The sequence below is a fragment of the Panthera onca genome, chromosome B3 (genome assembly GCF_046562875.1).
Source record: "Panthera onca isolate mPanOnc1 chromosome B3, mPanOnc1 haplotype 2, whole genome shotgun sequence".
Classification (NCBI taxonomy): Eukaryota; Metazoa; Chordata; class Mammalia; order Carnivora; family Felidae; genus Panthera; species Panthera onca.
The window spans coordinates 26,305,567-26,326,711 of NC_138344.1; the positions used below are offsets into that span (position 1 = coordinate 26,305,567).

Here is a 21,145-nt window from a genome sequence, read left to right on the forward strand (position 1 = left end):
ATTATAACCTGGTAGGGGTGAAAGTCAAGGCTCCCCACTCATCTTCGTTGGCATGACTGGGGCTGGGTCCACAACTTAATCTGTCATGTTTAGTGAAAATAGGAGTGATTATTGTTAAAAAGTATTCTGTTTTTCTAGGCTGACCTCTTATTGGTCTTTTAGCAAGCTTTGTGGAATTTTCAAAATTTTTGAGTTGCTGGCTTCTTCAGCTGCATGTCTGGGCTGTATGAGGTGAAAAGACACCACTAGGAACTCACCCCCAAACCACTCCTTGGTTCCTGATGCCCTAAGAGTTTCCCTTCTTCTCTCTTCTTTTCATGGTCTTCTTATGTTGTTTTATTTTAATATCCAAGGATTTTCATTTACCTAACAATAGAAATATGGGTGTGTCTCTTGCATCTTCCCAGAAATTGTATCTCTGAGATATATTTTTTTTTCTCATCCCAGTCTGTTCTCATGCAGAGAGGTTTGGATTTTAGAATAAAATGGGTTTGTTTTCCTTCTTGCATTCTAGTGACCAGAGTCTGATTTTTGTGTAAGGGTAGGACTATATACATTTGTAACTATGGGTCACAGATAAAATTAAAAGGTGTGGCATGATTCTCTTTCTATGGCAGGTTTAAGTAGTTTGTCCATTAAAGAAGGCCACAATTAAGAAGTAATTTTATCCCACCATGTTCCTACCTGCCTCTTTTCCATGTGTAGAATGGCATTCTTTTCCAAATACAGAACCTATAGATGACAAAGTCTATCTTCCTGGACAAGTAGAGAAAAAATCATATTTCTGAAGTGGAAGAGAAGCATATATTATTGGAAAACTTATTTGCATTCATGGTTAGGGAACACTGCACTATAAAAAATAAAAATAATTTTGCCAGTACTTCTGTTCCACTTCAGAAATATGATAAATGTAATTCAATTGCTGCATGCATGAAGTAGAAGATGGAAATTTTTATATTTTGGAGAAGAAAAACATTGAAAATACTTTTTGAGAATTATGATAGCAAAACTATGTGATTTATCCAAGGTTAAGAAAAACTCACCCAAATGGCACTATTTTTTTTTTTATTCTAGTGTGATAGTTTACCCCATAAGAATCATGAACATATGAAATGCAACTTTTTTTGGAATTCGAACACAGGGGCAATAAAATGAAGAAAAGCTAATAATAGTTTTTCATTTGATAACACATTGGGTTAAAAATAATGTATTAAAATTCCTTTAGACTCATCCTGAATTTTCTGGTGCATCACAGCTCCTGTGCAACACCACCCCCTCCCCCCCTGCCACTGTCAATTCCTCTGGGTTTCACATATTTTTATTATCAACTTAAACTCTGAAAGTACTTGACATATTAACTCCCATGTTTAGATAAATCCTGAGCTTGGAAGGTAGGCAGACAGACCTGGGCTAAAATTCTAGGTTGGCCATTACTGCCTTTATGACACTTGGGTAAGTTATTAGTGTTACATTTCTATTTCCTTACCTATAAACTAGAGATAATAATATTATCTGCTTATAATAGAAATAATTCTTATAGAAGCATATTCTAATATCAGGTGCATATGTGCTCATTATTATAATTTTTACTATAATTTTTACTATCTAAATTTTACTATCTAACTATAGTTAGATATATACTATATATACTATATATATATATACTATCTAAATTTTACTATCTAACTATAGTTAGATATCACAAAGTACAAGTCAGAATATATTAGACTATGTGTGCAGTGTCAGAATTTTTCATGTTTTATCATATTTCTTTTGATCATAGCTCCTAAAATTTCTTGTGCATAGAGCTCTGTTATTGAATACAAGTTACTACCTGCATCCTCCATCTACATTCACCCAAATGCACAGAAGCCCTACTATGTACCTGAATGAAGTATGTAGAGTTCTTAAGTTGTCAGTTCATTAGTACTTACTGAGCATCTCCTTTGTTCAAACATGTGCTGGCCCTAGTTATACAGCGGTAAACCAGACCCATGAGCAGGCTCCCCAGGTCTTTCTCCTGCTCTGTTGGGTCAGATGAAGTTTCCAAGTGGGCAGGAGCTTCTGCAATGTAGGTTGGGTGGGAAATATAGTTATTAGGAAAAAGAACTGAGTTATAGAAGCCCATATGGAAAATGGTGCGGTTAGTTTTGGGGTTAATTACACAAGAACAGAGAAATAGGAAGAAGAGAAAATACATTTAAAACCATGGGTTAAACACTGAAGGCAACTGCATAGCACGGGAAAACAGCTCTTACCATAACAGAGATTTTGCATGATTTGGTGCTGAGCACATATTAATCTGAACCTAATAGATTCTATGTCTGGGAGTCCATGAAGAATTAATTTTATTAAAGGCTTTTTATTTCCCCATATTCCATGCCCTGTTTAATATGATTTTTTTTAAATTTACTTTCAAATTATACCTACAAATACTGTTTAAATTTGCTTTATATTAAACATTTTGTTTAATTATGGCAGTAATAAAAAGGAATTACACTATTCATACCTATTTCCACAAGGATTCTCAGTGTAATATATTATTTTATCCTAACCATGGACCTGTATTGTGTTTCCTTTTAAATAATGTTCCAGAGGTTAGAATAAATCACTATTTATCTATTAAAAATTTAATAACAAGTAAATGGCATTATTGTCAGGTATGGGGGGGGGGAAGGAAAATAAAATCTCTATTATTCCCTGTAAGACATGTCACTTGGAGAATGCCTCCTTCCTTAGATGAAAATACTTTACTACTAATTTTATATGTAGAAATCCCATGTGAATATTACTGTATTTTGATATTGGTATTTTATTTCTCTATGGTTTAAAGACATTGTTCTTATAATTTGTACCTCCCTTCTCTATACACACTACCCACCTTTCCCACCAAAATTACTTCATTATACATGTCAATTTACTATTGAAGTCACATGAAGTTTTCTCTTTAACCTTCTCAAATTGCTTATACATCTACCAAGGATTAATTTTTTTTTCTCTTCTGCTCTCTATCCCTACCTTCTCTTTTCTCCTACCCCATCTTTCCCCCAGCTTCCCTCTTCTTCTGCTTCTCTCTAAAATTAATGTTCATTAATGGATTTTAATTTTTGTTACTTGGGGCCAACATGGCAGAGAAGTAGGGGTATCTGTACTTCCCATGTCTCCCAAAGAAGGTCTGAAGCCAAAAGACTTTGAACCCCAAGAGTCTGGGAGAAAAGAGACTGAGTCTACCAGGGAGAAACTAGAACAACCTGAGAGAACATAGGCGGGTGAATGTGAAACTGGGGGAGATAAAACAGGTTACACAGGCATGGAGTAGAGAGATCCCCTTCTGCCGAGAGACTAAAAGAAGAGAAAGAGTGGCTGGGGAGGCTTAGGACTGTATCTGGACAAGAGAAAAAACCTCGAACCTGGACGGAAAGGGATCCCATCCTAACTGCAGGTTAGAGGATCTCTAACTGCAGATCCCATCTTGCACACCTGGGGAGGAGGGAGGCCACCTGTGGATTCAGTGGTAGATCAAGGGTGCAGTCCACAGCAGGAGAAACTGGTCCCCTCCCCTGAAGGGCTGCTGCACAGGAAAAAAAAACAAAAAAACAAAAAAACATCTGGGACCTCATATCGGGAGGTGCTTCCCAGTACCAGGGCACATGGAGCAGGAGTTTAATTCGCAGCCAAGTGCTGGGGCAAAGGAGTCTGTGGAGCAAGACAGACAGCCTGGTCTGCACCCGTGGCGCAGTGAGGAAGGCTCCAAAGGAGTGATTTGGAATACCAGGTTGTGGGGAAGAGACTGGGGTTTCACCATTTTTCTCCCCACCACCACCAAGGCAGGGCCTCAGGGATCAGTCCATGGGGACCACAGTGGAGGTGGGACCAGCTACACCAAGCCATGCCCCTCGGTGCCAGGTAACTGTATATCTACTAGAGCAGGATAACACTGTGGAACCAGACAGACCCCCTCCTCCTGACCAGCATTGTTGCATTTTCTGGATTAATTCTAGGACAATAGGACAATTCTTGATATATAGATATATCCCTCCCAATTTCTCCTTCTTATCTCTTCCATCCTCAAGGCTGGTTACTCTGGTTTTTGATTTGTTTAAACAGACATATTTAGTCCATTCTCTTGATACATGTTCTACACCTCCTTCTTTACACTGCTTTCTCTCTCTCTGGAATAATCAAGCCTGATAGTTTCTCTGGCTAACTTTATCTTTCTTTCTGTGTCCTTGCCTCCTTCCTTGTTTTCCTTTCTCTTTCTCTGGATTAAGCCTTTTAGTCTCTCTGGCTGGTCAATGTTTTGTTTTTTTTTTTTTCTTTTTCCCCACCTCTGTCATTTCTCTCTTTGTATGTCCTCTTCAGTTAGCACCACCTCCATGCTGTTCTTTACATGTAGCTGGTGTTTCTAGTTTTTTACTTTTGGATTGTTTTTAGTTTGTTTTTTTTTTTTTTTTAATTTTGTGTTTATGTTTGTTTGTTTTATTTGTTTGTGTTCCTTGTTTGTCTGTTTCTTTACCGTTCCAGGACAACTTCAAGGAACAAATCAAAGCACACCTGGTGGAGGGTCTAAAACATCACTATGAGTAGGGAAATAAAATAACCAAAGTCACAACAAAAGAGAGAAAGTAACACTCCAAAAAACACCACCTGAAGGGCCAGGCATTGGACAGTGTATAACCCCACTTTAATATAGCAGTGCTAACAGGTGCAGAGCACATAACAAGCTTTTAAAACTCATAAGGGACAGAAAACTAGCCAAAATGATAAAATGGAAGAATTCTCCTCAAAAGAAACTCCAGGAAGAAGTGACAGCTAAAGAATTGATCAAAACAGATTTAAGCAACATAACTGAACAAGAATTTAGAATAATAGTCAGGAAATTAATCTCTGGGCTTGAAAGAAGCATAGAAGACAGCAGAGAATCTATTGCTACAGAGATCAAGGGACTAAAAAATAGTCATGATGAATTTAAAAATGCTATCAATTAGGTGCAAAAAAATGGAGGTGGCCACAGCACAGGTTGAAGAGGCAGAGGAGAGAATAGGCGAATTAGAAGATAAAATAATGAGAAAGAGGAAGCTGAGAAACAGAGAGATAAAAATTCCAGGATCACAAAGGTAAAATTAGAGAACTAAGTGATTCAATGAAATGGAACAGTATGTGTATCATAGGTATTCCAGAAGAAGAAGAAGAGAGAGAAAGGGGCTGAAGGTATACTTGAACATATCATAGCTGAGAACTTCCCCGATCTGGGGAAGGAAACAGGCATTGAAATCCAAGTGGCACAGAGAACCCCCTTCAGATGTAACTTGAATCAATCTTCTGCACAACATATCACAGTGAAACTGGCAAAATACAAGGATAAAGAGAGAATTCTGAAGACAGCTAGGGATAAACGGGTCTTAACATAGAAAGGTAGACACATATGTGTAGTAGCAGACCTATCTACTGAAACTTAGCAGAACATAAAGGAATTGCCAGAAATCTTCAATGTGATGGACAGGAAAAATATGCAGCCAAGAATTCTTTATCCAGCAAGCTTGTCATTCAGAATAGAAGGAGAGATAAAGGTTTTCCCAAACAAACAAAAACTGAAGGAATTCATCACCACTAAACCAGCCCTACAAGAGATCCTAAGGGGGACTCTGTGAGTGAAATGTTGCAAAGACCACAAAGTACCACAGGCATCACTACAAGCATGAAACCTATAGATAACATAGTGACTCTAACCCATAGCTTTCAATAATAACACTGAATGTAAATGGACTAAAGGATCCAATCAAAAGACATAGGGTATCAGAATGGATAAAAAAGATCCATCTATCTGCTGTCTACAAGAGACTCATTTTAGACCTGAGAACACCTTCAGATCGAAAGTGAGGGGATGGAGAACTATCTATCATGCTACTGGAAGTCAAAAGAAAGCTGGAGTAGCCATAGTTACATCAGACAAACTAGACTTTAAATTAAAGGCTGTAACAAGAGATGAAGAAGGATATTATATAATAATTACAGGGTCTATCCATCAGGAAGAGCTAACAATTATAAATGTCTATGCACAGAATTTGGAAGCACCCAAATATATGAAACAGGGGCGCCTGGGTGGCTCAGTTGGTTAAGCGGCCGACTTCAGCTCAGGTCATGATCTCGCGGTCTGTGAGTTCAAGCCCCGCTTGGGCTCTGTGCTGACAGCTCAGAGCCTGGAGCCTGTTTCAGATTCTGTGTCTCCCTCTCGCTGACCCTCCCCTGTTCATGCTCTGTCTCTCTCTGTCTCAAAAATAAAAAAAAAAAAAAAAAAAACGTTAAAAAAATTAAAAAAAAACAAATATATGAAACAATTAATCACAAACATAAGCAACCTTATTGATAATGTGATAACTGCAAGGGACTTTAATACTCCAATTACAACAATGGACAGATCATCTAGACAGAGAATCAATAATGAAACAATGGCCTTGAAGGATACATTGGATCAAATGGGCTTGACAGATATATTTAGAACGCTATATCCCAAAGTAGCAGAATACACTTTCTCGAGTGTACATGAAATATTCTCCAAATAGGTCACAAAACAGCCCACAATAAACATAAAAGAATTGAGATTATACCATGTACACATTTAGAACACAATGTTATGAAACGTGAAATCAACCACAGGAAAAAATCAGGAAAACCTACAAAAGCATGGAGGTTAAAGAACATCCTACTAGGGGCGCCTGGGTGGCTCAGTCAGTTAAGCATCCAACTTCGGCTCAGGTCATGATCTCGCGGTCCGTGAGTTCAAGCCCCGCATCAGGCTCTGTGCTGACAGTTCAGAGCCTGGAGCCTGTTTCAGATTCTGTGTCTCCCTCTCTCTCTGACCCTCCCCCATTCATGCTGTCACTCTCTGTCTCAAAAATAAATAAACGTTAAAAAAAATTTAAAAAAGAACATCCTACTAAAGAACGAATGGGTCAACCAGACAATTAGAGAAGAAATTAAAAAAATATATATGGAAACAAATGAAAATGAAAATACAACAGTCCAAATGCTTTGGGATGCAGCAAAGGCAGTCCTGAAAAGAAGATACATTGCAATCCAGACCTATCGCAAGAAACAAGAAAAATCCCAAATACAAAATCTAACAGCACACCTAAAGGAAATAGAAGCAGAACAAAGACACCACAAAGCCAGCAGAAGAAGAGAAATAATAAAGATCAGAGCAGAAATGAATAATATAGAATTAAAAAAAAAAAAAACAGTAGAACAGATCAATGAACCAAGAGTTGGTTTTTTTTTTTTTTTTTTAAATAAATAAAATTGATAAACCTCTAGCCAGGCTTCTCACAAAGAAAAGAGGACCCAAATAGATAAAATCACAAATTAGTTTATTACAACCAATCCCTTAGAAATAAAAGCAATTATCAAGGAATACTATGAAAAGTTATATGCCAACGAACTGGACAACCTGGAAGAAATGGACAAATTCCTAAACACCTACACACTACCAAAACTCAAACAGGAAAAAATAGAAAATTTGAACAGACCCATAATTAGTGAAGAAATGATTCCATTATCAAAAATCTCCCAACAAATAAGAGTCCTGGGCCAGATGGATTCCCTGGGGAATTTTAACAGACATTTAAGGAAGAGTTACTACCTACACTTCTCAAGCCGTTCCAAAAAATAGAAAGGGAAATAAAACCTCCTGATTTATTCTATGAAGCCAGCATTACTTTGATTCCCAAACCAGATGGAAACCCCACAACAAAAGAGAACTACAGGCCAATATCCCTGATGAATATGGATGCAAAAATTCTTAACAGGACATTAGTAAATCGAATTCAACAGCATATAAAAAAATATATATTCACCATGATCAAGTGGATTCACAAATCAATCAATGTGATACATCATATTAATAAAAGAAAAGACAAGAACCATATAATCCTGTCAATAGATGGAGAAAAATGCATTTGGCAAAATACAGCATCCTTTCTTTATAAAAACCCTTGAGAAAGTCAGGACAGAAGGAATATACTTAAACATCATAAAAGCCATTTTTGAAAGTCCCACAGCTAATATCATTCTCAATGGGGAAACCTGAGAGTTTTCCCCCTGAGATCAGGAACATGACAAGGATGTCCACTCTCACTGCTGTTGTTTAACATAGTGTTGGAAGTTCTAGCATCAGCTCTCAGACAACAAAAAAAAATAAAAGACATCAAAATTGGTAAAGATGAAGTCAAATTTTCACTTTTCCCAGACGACATAAAATCTAGATATTCTACATGGAAAACCCAACAGACTCCATCAAAAGTCTGCTAGAACTGATACATGAATTCAGCAAAGTTTCAGGGTACAAAATCAATGTACAGAAGTTCCTTGCATTTTTATACACCAATAATGAAGTAACAGAAAGAGAAATAAAGAAACTGATCCCATTCACAAATGTACCAAGAGCCATAAAAGATCTAGGAATAAACTAACCAAAGATGTAAAAGTTCTGTATGCTGAAAACTATATAAAGTTTATGAAGGAAATTGAAGAAGATACAAAGAAATGGGAAAACATTCCATGCTCATGGATTGGAAGAATAAATATTGTTAAAATGTCAATACTACCCAAAGCAATCTAGACATTCAATGCAGTTCCAATCAAAATTTCATAGGCATTCTTTTCAAAGGTAGAACAAACAATCCTAAAATTTGAGAGGGACCACAAAAGAACCCCACTAGCCAAAGTAATATTGAAGAAGAAAACACCAAAGCGGGAGGCATCACGATCCCAGACTTTAGCCTCTACTAAAAAGCTGTAATCATCAAGACAGTATGGTATTGGCACAAAAACAGACACATAGATCAATGGAATGAAATAGAGACTGCAGAATTGGGCCCATAAATGTACTGCCAACTAATCTTTGACAAAGCAGGAAAGAATATCCAATGGAAAAAAAGACAGTCTCTTTAACAAATGGTGCTGGGAGAACTGGACAGCAACATGCAGAAGAATGAAACTAGACCACTTTCTTACACCATACACAAAAATAAACTCAAAGTGGATGAAGGACTTGAATGTGAGACAGGAAACCATCAAAACAATAGAGAATAAATCAGGAAAAAAAACTCTTTGACCTCAGACTCTGCAATTTCTTACTTGACACATCTCCAAAGGCAAGGGAATTAAAAGCAAAAATGAGCTGCTGGGACCTCATCAAGATAAAAAGCTTCTGCACTGCAAAGGAAACAATCAACAAAAGTATCAGGCAACCGATGGAATGGGAAAAGATATTTTCAAATGACATATTGGATAAAGGGCTAGTATCCAAAACCTATAAAGAACTCACCAAACTCCACACCTGAAAAGCAAATGATTCAGTGAAGAAATGGGCAGAAGACATGAACAGACATTTTTCCAAAGAAGATATACTGATGGCCAAAAGACACATGAAAAGATGGTCAATGTCACTCCTCATCAGGGAAATACAAGTCAAAACCACACGGAGATACCACGTCATGCCAGTCAGAGTGGCTGAAATGAACAAATCAGGAGACTATAGATGCTGGAGAGGATGTAGAGAAATGGGAACCCTCTTGCACTGTAGGTGGGTTTGCAAATTGGTGCAACTACTCTGGAAAACAGTGTGGCAGTTCCTAAAAAAATTAAAAATGGAACTACCCTATGACCCAGCAATAGCACTGCTAGGAATCTACCCAAAGGATACAGGACTGCTGATGTATAGGGGCACTTGTACCCCAATGTTTATAGCAGCACTTTTTTTTTTCAACGTTTTTAATTTATTTTTGGGACAGAGAGAGAGCACGAACGGGGGAGGGACAGAGAGAGAGGGAGACACAGAATCGGAAACAGGCTCCAGGCTCCGAGCCATCAGCCCAGAGCCTGACGCGGGGCTCGAACTCACGGACCGCGAGATCGTGACCTGGCTGAAGTCGGACGGTTAACCGACTGCGCCACCCAGGCGCCCCTATAGCAGCACTTTTAACAACAGCCAAATTATGGAAAGAGCCCAAATGTTCATGAACCGACGAATGGATAAAAAAGATGTGGTTTATGTATACAATGGAATACTACTTGGCAATGAGAAAGAATGGAATCCTGCCATTTGCAGCAATGTGGATGGAACTGGAGAATATTATGTTAAGTGAAATAAGTCAGTCAGAGAAAGACAGATACCATATATTTTCACTCATATGTGGATCTTGAGAAACTTAACAGAAGACCATGGGGGAGGGGAATGGGAAAAAAAAAAGTTGCAGAGAGGGAGGGAGGCAAACCATAAGAGACTCTTGGATACTGAGAACAAACTGAGGGTTGATGGGAAGTGGGGGAGAGGGAAAAGTGGATGATGGGTATTGAGGAGGACACCTGTTGGGATGAGTACTGGGTGTTGTATAGAAGCCAATTTGACAGTAAATTATATTATAAAAATAAACAATATATAAAAATAAAAATAAAAATAAAAAAATGTTTAAACGAAAACAAAATTTTCATAACTTAAAGAAAAAATAATACTAAAAGATAAATAAATTAAACCTGCATTACGCTTCACCCTGCCTGACTTGAGTCCACTTTCCATTCTCTACCTTCTGTTATTTATCTTCACATGTCTAACAATATGCTTATATTAGTCATTGTAAGACAATACATATTAGTGCCTATGGAAGATGACCTGATTTTAGTTTACTGCTACCTGTCCTCCCCTATGTTTTCTCCACCCCCCATTCTCCCAAAGCAATTATAAAACAAAACATAATTAAATATACATTATTTGCTTTCAGTGTTATAATCATGTGATTACTGAACTTTGCAGAATGTCCTAGTGTGATTTGCTTAATTTGGAGGGAGGGGAATAGAAATTTGTTGAGGAGTCAACTGCTTCCTTTAAAAAAATAGTGTCATATCCTAGCACTGTAGTGTTTTATCGGTAATTCTTGTTGAATCATAAAATCCTCTCTAGGTAGAATGCTTCAACAGTCCCCTTTAGCCATCTTCCCCAGATTGCTCTCCTATCTTCTCATGGGACTGCCCACTGGCTGTGGACCTGGAGTTTCCTTGCACTATTCTAGGAAGCTCTTTCCTTTCTTGTGTTAACTTCCTCATCTTTAGATCAGGTCTTCCCAGTCTTAGTCATTCTCTTCCCTTATTTTGGTGGAACACATTCTCCAAGGACTGCCTGAGGAATGTTTCATGGAAGGTAACTTTTTGGGAAACCTTGAATATTTGAAACTGTCTTTACCTTCACCTTCTTAGGTTGGAAATAATTTCCCCTCAAAGTTGTGAGAGCATTGATCCATTGTTGGCTAGATTCTGTTATTGCATGCAAATGGGTTCTATCTCATCTTTACATATGCTCATTTGATTGTGACTTCGTGCTTCAACCCCTTTACTACTAACCACAACCAGAAATTTTACTTCCTCCTTCAAATTTTGGAATTTTATGATGATGTGTTTTAGATACAGATAATGTCTTCTTTCTTGTCTTTCATTATGCCAGTCATTAGGCAAATTTTAGCAACCTGGAAAGTCAAGACTTTAATGATAAAAATGTCTTGTATTATTCCTTTTCCTTATATACACTGTAGTTTTAATGTGTTAAGCATAATACTGGTCTAACATGCTACTAAACATACATTAACAAACTCTTGTATCATAGTGAAAGAAGATATTATTTGAAAGACAGTTTATACACAGTTTAGTGTCAATGAATTAAGCATACGGCTGTTCTTACATGCTTCTGCACATATGTTTGTAAAGACTTTTATCTTAATGAAAGAATATGTTACTTGAAAAACATATTATATACCAGTATGGTTTCATTGAGTCGATAACAAGTCTATTCCAATGTGCTTCTACACATACCTTTACAAATACCTATACAATAATGAATAAAGATTTTACAAGAAGGATGCTACATATACAGTCCATTACAATGAGTTGAGTCTCTGGTTATTCCTGTATACTACTACATATATGTTTAAATTTTAATGAAAGAAGATGTTACTTGAAAGAAGGTTTATATACAGTTTCAATGAGTTAAGCATGTGATTATTTCCATATGGTTTTACATATGTATTTGCAAACATTTATAATAAAGAATAAAGATATTATTTAAACAATGCATTATACACATAGTATCAATGAGTTAAGCATAATGCTAGTCCTACATGCTTTACAAATCCTTATATCTTAATGATTGAAAATATCACCTAAAAGACGTATTATACAAAGTGTAGTTTCAATGAAGTAAGTATACAACGATTCCTATATGCTTCTACACAGAAGTTTATGTACACTTATATCTTAATGAAGAAGATGTTATTTGAGGAATGCGATGTACACATTGTAGTTCTAATGAATTAAGTCTATGTCTATATTCATTTGCTTCTACACAGAACTTTACAAACACTTATATCTTTTGTTTTTTTTTTTTTTTAGTTTTTGTTTAAATTCCGGGTAGTTAACATACAGTGTACTATTAGTTTCAGGTGTACAATATAGTAATTCAACACTTACATACAACACCCAGTGCTCATCATAAATGCACTCCTTAATCCCAGTCACATATGTAGCCCATCCCCCTACCCAACTCCCCTCTGATAACCATCAGTTTGTTCTTTATACTTAAAAGCCTGTTTCTTGGTTTTCTTGTCTCTTTCTTTCCCCTATGATTCTTTGTTTCTTGAATTCTATATATGAGTGAAATCATATGGTATTTATCTTTGACTGACTTATTTCACTTAGCATAATGCTCTCTAGCTCCATTCATGTCATTACAAATGGCAAGACTTTGTCCTTTTTTATGGTAAAAATATTCCATTCTAATGGAATATTACCTAATGTATAATGTGTATATATATACACCATTTTTTTTATCCTTTCATCAGTCTATGTACACTTGGGCTGTTTCCATAATTTGGCTATTGTTGATCATGCTGCTATAGACATCAGGGTGCATGTATCACTTTGAATTTGTATGTACTCAAATACCTAGTAGTGAAATTTTTGGGTCATAGGGCAGTTCTACATGTAACTTTTTGTGGAACCTCCATACTGTTCTCCAGAGTGGCTGACCACGTTTAATTCCCACCAATATAGCAAGATAATTTCCCTTTTTCCACATCATCACCCATACCTGTTTTTTCTTATGTTGCTGATTTCAGTCATTCTGACAGGTGTGAGGTAATATCTCAGGTAGTTTTGATTTGCACTTCCCAGATGATCAGTGACATTGAACATCTTTTGTGTGTCGGTGATTTGCAAATCTTCTTTGGAGAAATGACCGTTCATATCTTCTCCCTGTTTTTTAATTGAATTATTTGTTTCGGGGGTATTGTGTTGTATCAGTTTATATATTCTGGATAGTAACCCTTTATCACATATGTCATTTCCAAATATCTTCCCCCATTCAATATTTTGTCTTTTAATTTGTTAATTGCTACTTTCACTGTGCAGAAGCTTTTTATTTTGATGAAGTCCCAGTAGTTTTTTTTTTTTGTTTTTTTTGTTTTTGTTTTTTTTGCTTTTGTTCCCCTTACCTCGGGAGACATATTTACTGACAAGTTGCTATGGCCAATGTGAAAGAAATGATTGCCTGTGTTATCTTCTAGGATTTTCATGGTTTCAAGTTTCACATTTAGGTCTTTCATCCATTTGGAATTTATTTTTGTGTATGTTGTAAGAAAATTGTCCAGGTTAATTCTTTTGCATGTTGCTGTCCAGTTTTCTCAAAGCCATTTATTTTATGGGACTATATTTTTCCCATTGGATATTCTTTCCTGCTTTTTCAAAGATTAATTGACACTATAATTGTGGATTCATTTCTGGGTTTTCTATTCTGTTCAGTTAATCTTCCTGTCTCTGTTCTGGTGCCAGTACCATACTATATATTACATGCCACAGCTTTGTAACATAACTTGAAGTCTGAAATTGTGATGCCTCCAACTTTGCTTTTCCTTTTCAAGGCTGTTTTGGCTATCAGGGGTCTTTTGTGGTTCCATACACATTTTTGGATTGCTTGTTCTAGCTCTGTGAAAACCGCTGTTGATATTTTGATAGGGATTACATTAAATGTGTAGGTTGCTTTGGGTAGTATAGACATTTTAACAATATTTATTCTTTCAATCCATGAGCATGTAATGTTCTTCCATTTCTTTGTGTCCTCTTCAATTACTTTCATCTATGTTTTTTTTTTTAATATTCAGAGTACAGGTCTTTCATCTCCTAATTAGATTAATTCCTAGTTATATTATTGGTTTTGGTATAATTGTAAATGTGATTGATTCCTCAATTTTTCTTTCTACCATTTTATTATTGGTATATGGAAACTCAACAGATTTATGTACATTGCTTTTGTATTCTTTGATTTTATTGAATATGTTTATTAGTCCCTAACAGTTTTTTAGTGAGGTCTTTTGGATTTTCTATACATAGTATCATATTATCTGCAAAATTTAGAATTTTTTGTTCTAGCTCTGTGAGGAATGTTGGTGTTATTTTGATAGGGATAGCATTGAATGTGTAGATTTCTTTGGGTAGTTTAGACATTTTAATATTTGTTCTTCCAATCCATGAGCATGGAATGTTTTTCCACTTCTTTGTGTCCTCTTCAGTTTCTTTCATAAGTGTTCTATAGTTTCAGCATACAGATCTTTTAAGTCTTTGGTTAGGTTTATTCCTAGGTGTATTATGATTTTTGGTGCAATTGTAAACGAGATTAACACCCTTTTTCTTTCTGCTGCTTTATTTTATGTATATAGAAGTGCAACAGATTTCTTTTCATTGATTTCATATCTTACAACTTGCTAAATTCATATATCAGTTCTAGAAATTTTTTGGTGGAGTCTTTCAGGTTTTCCACATAGAGTATCATGTCATCTGTGAAGAGTGAAAGTTTGACTTGTTCCTTGCCAATTTGTATGCTTTTTTATTTATTTTTGTTGTCTGATTGCTGAAGCTAGGACTTCCAGTACTATGTTGTACAACAATGGAGAGAGTGGGCAACCCTATTGTGTTCCTGACCTTAGGGGGAAAGCTCTCAGTTTTTCCCCATTGAGGATGATATTTGTTGTGGGTCTTTCATTTATGGCCTTTATGATGTTGAAGTATGTTCCTTCTATCCCCACTTTCTTGAATATTTTGATCAATAAAGGATGCTATATTTTGTCAAATGCTTTTTATGCATCTATGTGGTTCTTATCCTTTCTTTTATTAATGTGGTGTATTAAGTTGATTGAATTGTGGATATTGAACCATCCCTGCAGTGCAGAAGTAAATCCCACTTGATTGTGGTGAATAATTCTTTTAATGTATTATTGGATTCAATTTGTAGTGTCTTTTGAGAATTGGTATGAATTCTTTTCTAAATGTTAAGTAAAATTTGTCTGTGAAGGTAACTGGCCCTGTACTTTTATTTGTTGTGAGCTTTTCAATTATTGATTCTATTTCTTTGCTAGTTATCCATCTGTTAAAGTTTTCTATTTTACCTGTTTAAGTTTTGCCAATTTATATATTTCCAGGAATTTATCCATTTCATCCAGGTTGCCCAATGTGTTGGCATACAGTTTTTCATAATACTTTCTTAGAACTGTTTTTATTTCTGTGGAGTTGGTTATTGTTTCTCCTCTCTCATTTGTGATTTTATTTATTTTGACTTTTTCTCTTTTCTGTTTGGTAACTCAGGCTAGAAGTTTGTCAACTTTATTAAGTTTTTCAAAGAGTAGCTTCTGGTTTCATTGATGTGTTCTATTGTGTTTTTGTTTTTTGATGGTTTTTGTTTGTTTTTTGTTTCTATATTTTTTTAATTTCTGCTCTAATCATTATAATTTCTTTCCTTCTGTCAGCTTTACCCTTCATTTGTTGTTCTTCTTCCAACTTCTTTAGGTGTATAGTTGTTTATTTGAGATTTTTCTTGCTTCTTGATGTAGACCTGTATTTCTATAAACTTCCCTCTTTGAACCATTTTTGCTGCATCCCAAAGGTTTTGGACCATTGTGTTTTCATTTTCATTTATTTCCATGTACTTTAAAATAAATTCTTCTTTGATTTCCTGTTTGGCCCATTCATTGTTTAATAGTGTGTTGTTTAACCTTGATGTGTTTGTGCTCTCTTCAGATTTTTTCCTGTAGCTGACTTCTAGCTTCAATATCATGGTTAGAAAGGTTCATAGTATGACATTGATCATTTTTTTGGTCTGTGGATGTATGTTTGTGACATAATATATGTTCTATTCTGGAGAATGTTCCATGTGCACTTGAAAATAATGTGTATTATGCTTTTTAGAGTGTAATGTTTTAAGTGTATTTTTTTAAGTTTATTTATTTGGAGAGAGAGAGGGGGAGGGAGAGGGATAATGGGAGTGTGTACCTGAGACAAGGAAGGGCAGAAAGAGAAGACAGAGTATCCTGAGTAGGCTCTTCACTGCCAGCACAGAACCTGATATGGGCTCAAACTCATGAACCATGAGATCATGACATGAGCCAAGATCAAGAGTCAGATGCTTAACCGACTGAGCCACACAGGCGCCCCTAGAATAGAATGTTTTGAATATATTTAGTAAGTCCATCTGTTCTGGTGTGTCACTCAAAGCCATTGTTGCCTTGTTGATTATCTGTTTAGATGATCTGTCCATTGATGTAAATGGGGTGTTAAAGTCCCATGATATTATTGTATTATTATCAGTGATTTTCCTTTATGTTTGTTATTAACTGGTTTATATATTTGGGTGCTTTCCATCCTGGGTGCATACTTATTTACAATTGTTACATCTTCTTGTTGGATTGTCTCCTTTGTGATTATGTAGTGCCCTTCTTTTTCTCTTATTACAGTCTTTTTTTTAAGTCTATTTTTTCTGATATAAATACCACTATTCCACCTTTCTTTTGATTCCCATTTGGATGAAAAATGTTTCCCCATGCCCTCACTTTCAATCTCCATGTGTCTTTAGGTCTCAAATGAGTTTCTCATAGGCAGCATATAAATGGATCTTATTTTCTAAACCCATTCTGATACCCTATATCTTTTGATTGAAGCATTTAGTCCATTTACATTGAAATTAATTATTGGTATATATGTGTTATTGCCATTTTATTACTTGTTTTGTCATACTCAGAGATTTTCTCTGATGCTTTCTTATTGTTTTTTTTTTTTTCTCTTTTGGTCTCTCCTTTGCACTCAAAGTTACCTATAATAATTCTTGAAGAGCTGGTTAAGTAGTCATATACTCCTTTAGTTTTTGTTTCTCTGGGAAACTTTTTATCTATCCTATTCTGAATAATAGACTTGCTGGGCAAGTACTCTTAGGTGCACATTTTCCCCATTCAGCATTTTGAATATGTCATGCCAATCCCTCCTACATTGCCAAGTTTCCATTGAGAAATGTCCAGCTATCCTTATGAGTTTTCCCTTATAAGTTAAGGACTCCTCATGTCTTGCTGTTTTTAAGATTTTTTTCTTTATCCCTATATTTTGCAAATTTAATGGCAATATATCTTGGTGTTGGCCTGCTTTGTTGATTTTGATGGGGGTTCTCTGTGCCTCCTGGATTTTGATGTCTATTTCCTTCCCCAGATTAGGGGAAATTATGTGCTATTATTTCTTCAAATAAATTTTCTGCCCCCTTTCCTGTCTCCTCTTCTGGGACTACTATAATATGAGTGTTATTACATTTGATGGAGTCACCGAGTTTACCAAGTATATTCTTGTGTTGCATAATTTTTTCTCTTTTTTTTCAGATTCATTACTTTCTATTAGTCTTCTAGATCACTATTTCATTACTCTGCTTCTCCTATCTTGCTGTTCTTTGCATCAAGTGCATTTCTTTTTTTAAAAATTTTTTTTTCAACGTTTTTAATTTATTTTTGGGACAGAGAGAGACAGAGCATGAACGGGGGAGGGGCAGAGAGAGAGGGAGACACAGAATCAGAAATAGGCTCCAGGCTCCGAGCCATCAGCCCAGAGCCTGACGCGGGGCTCGAACTCACGGACCGCGAGATCGTGACCTGGTTGAAGTCGGACGCTTAACTGACTGCGCCACCCAGGCGCCCCACATCAAGTGCATTTCTAATCTCGTTTATTGCACACTTCATCTCTTATTGATTCTTTTTAAAGTCTTTTATCTCTGTGTAAGGGTCTCACTGATATCTTCTGTTCTTTTCTCAAGCCCAGTATACTTATAACTGTTATTTTAAAATTGCCATCAGGCATGTTGCTTATATCCATTTTGCTTAGATCTCTGGCCATACCCTTATTTTGTTCTTCATTTGGGATAAATTCCTCCATATCAGCATTTTGGCTAAGTCTCTGCCTTCTTATGTGTGTCAGTTATGTCTCTTATTCTTGAAAGTAATGACCTTATGGAGAAGAGGTCCTGTAGTGCCCTGGGCCTGGTGCTTCAAGCAGTGTCTCTGACATGCATTACATGTACTCTGCCACTGTGTTTTATCTGCTCTATCCTTCAGATCAGTTGTCTGCTGAGGCTCTCCTTGCATGCTATAGGCAGTGTTTGGTCCCCGGACTGAATGTGGCAAGTTTTACTTAGGTGCGCTGTGGTCTGCTTGTGAAATGAGACCTGTTACCACCTCCACCATAACGGATGTCCTGCAGAACTCTGGTTGGGAGAAGTGGTGCCTACAGAGGTTTGATCTGGTCTTCTGTGGGAGGGGACTGCCTCATACTGAGGCAAGTGTGACTGAGAAGGGCAATTCCACCAGAGCACAGGGGATGGGGCTTAGTGTGTGCAAGTTAATCAGCTAGTGTCTGGGCTGTGCTGCTTCCCACAGGTGGTTCTGTGTTTATGCTGAGGGGCAGGGGAGGGAAATGGTGCTGGCCAGCATATTTGTTCCCTGAGAAGTGTATCCATGAAAGCTGCTTCTCAGAGATGCACTCTGAGAAGAGCAAATAATCTCCACACTGTGTGCCCCAGGTTCTCTTCAGATTGATGCTTCCAGGCTATGTGCCTGTGGTTTGTTTGCCTGCCTTCTTTCCCAGAGTAAGGCAATGCCCTCCAAGCTCTATCCCAGCTAAGTCTCTGACCTTTAAAACTCCAGACTTTAAGCTTTGCTGATTGCATGAACTCACAAAACTCAACCCCTTTCATTTTCCAAGCCAAAGGCTTTGGGGAAATATTCTCTTTGTGAATTTCCCTGTGCGCCTCACTGTTTCTCTCCCTTCATGACCATGGTTCCTCCACCTCTACAGCACCAGCAATATGTTTCTCCCTGGAACCACATATCTGCACTTCCTCCTGCCTTCTTTGAGGTGGCCTTTTATCTCTCCCTTTAGTTGTGGAGTTTGTTCTGTCAGTCTTCAGGTCTATTTCTGGGGTATTTAAGATGATTTTATAGTTATCTAGTTGTGTTTGTGGAAAGAGGTGAGCCTATGGTCCTCCTATTCACCACTATCTTCCTCTGAAGCTTCTGTTATATTATTTCATTAATAAATTCTTTTTCCCATGGTATTATTTTTCTCTCTTATACTTATATTATGATTATTTTATATCATTTTATATTGTGTATCTTTTTCTGTTTGCATTAGTTTTCAGGAAATTTCTCCCAATTTACTTTCCAACTACCTACTAATTGAGGGAAAAAAAAAACAAAACTCCAAAGGGTCTTTCTGATCCTTGTATTATTCTTCTTTTACAGCATCTTGTTATTTTGTTGGCTCAATAACCTCCTCTCTCTGAAGACATTATAATTACTTTGAAATTTTCTTCTGGTCCCACATTGCTTCTGTTACTTCTAATATAATTTCTCTAAGGTGCAGAGTATTCTTTTTACAATAAAACATTTACTCACTGACATTTTAATATTTAGAAATGAAGTATTCATGGATAATTGGAAGCTCTCTGCAGGCCTCACATTGGGACAAAGACTGGGAATTTAGGGGAATTGCTGTTTGTTACTATTTCCAGGTCTTTTTACTTTGGCTTAGTAATTTCACAAGGATTTTTTTTATCCATTGTTTGGGGAGTTCAAAACCTGTGGACAAAATTCTGGGAGCTAATTAGGGAAATGATTTGGTGTGCTCACCTTTTATTTCTGTGTCACTGAATCTTGGGTCTTTGATTTAACTTCTAAAAATCAGGAACTGCATGTTCTGTTGGAATGAGGAAAGCCAATCACTAATTCTGTTTGGTTTGTGAATTTTTAACTCTCTCTTGTATTTTGGACCCAATGCAAGTTCCTATCCTGAGAAACACAGAACGTGTAACTCTTGAGATGCTTCAGGTTATCCCTATAGAGAACTGTGACAGTCTGAGATATTACATTACTTGTGAATTAACAAGTTGGCCCACTACAGTTTCATAGATTATGGCAGAAGAGGGGAGGTATTTGGTTCAGAAACAAATGACTTTATTATTCAAAGCATAGGAGGAATCATGAGCTCCATGTTTGCATATATTCCCTTTCCTCCCCCTCACCAAGTTCCATGGGGTAAATGTGAAGCAGTTTGTGTCACAGCTGAGGATCCCTGAAGTTAGAAAACTCCGACCTTTTTAATGTACTCACACCTCTTAATGGTGTTTTTAATGAAGAAGCTTCTTGATTTTAAAGAAATTCAATTTATCAATTAATTCCTTTATGCTTAGTGTTTTCATGTCCTATTTAAGAGATATTTGCTTACCTTAAAGTCATGAACATAATTTAAAAATTTATCTTCTTCTGGGGCTCCTGGGTGGCTCAGTTGGTTAAGCATGCAACTCTTGATTTCAGCCCAGGCCTTGATCTCACAGCACATGAGTTGGAGCCCTGCATCAGGTTCTCTGCTGTCTGCTCAGAGCACACTTTGGACCTTCTGTCTCTCTCTCTCTGCCCGTCCCCCACTCAAACTCTCTTCCTCTCTCAAAAGTGAACAATTAAAAATTCTGTTTTCTTTTTAACATTTGAATATTCTAGCATTCACATTTATGTCTATAATCCACCTCAACTTAAATTTTGTTTATAATGTGAGGCAGAAATCAAGGTTAATTTCCCCCCTATAATGGTATCCAGTTGCTGTGAGACCACATATTGGAAAAAAACTATTTTAAATAATGCATAGAATCCTAAAGACTGGGAACATGTTTTGGTATTTAATATGTTGCTACTTTTATAAACTATAGAATGTGAAACCAAATACAGCTGTCATTATTGTGTATTTACCCAAT

At 36.5% G+C, this 21,145-nt stretch overlaps 1 protein-coding gene across 3 annotated transcripts in view; it reads left to right on the forward strand.

Moving 5' to 3' along the window:
• GABRG3 (gamma-aminobutyric acid type A receptor subunit gamma3) overlaps positions 1–21,145 on the forward strand; it is a 736,855-nt gene that overhangs the window by 178,122 nt on the left and 537,588 nt on the right. The gene's annotated exons all lie outside the window — the stretch shown is intronic.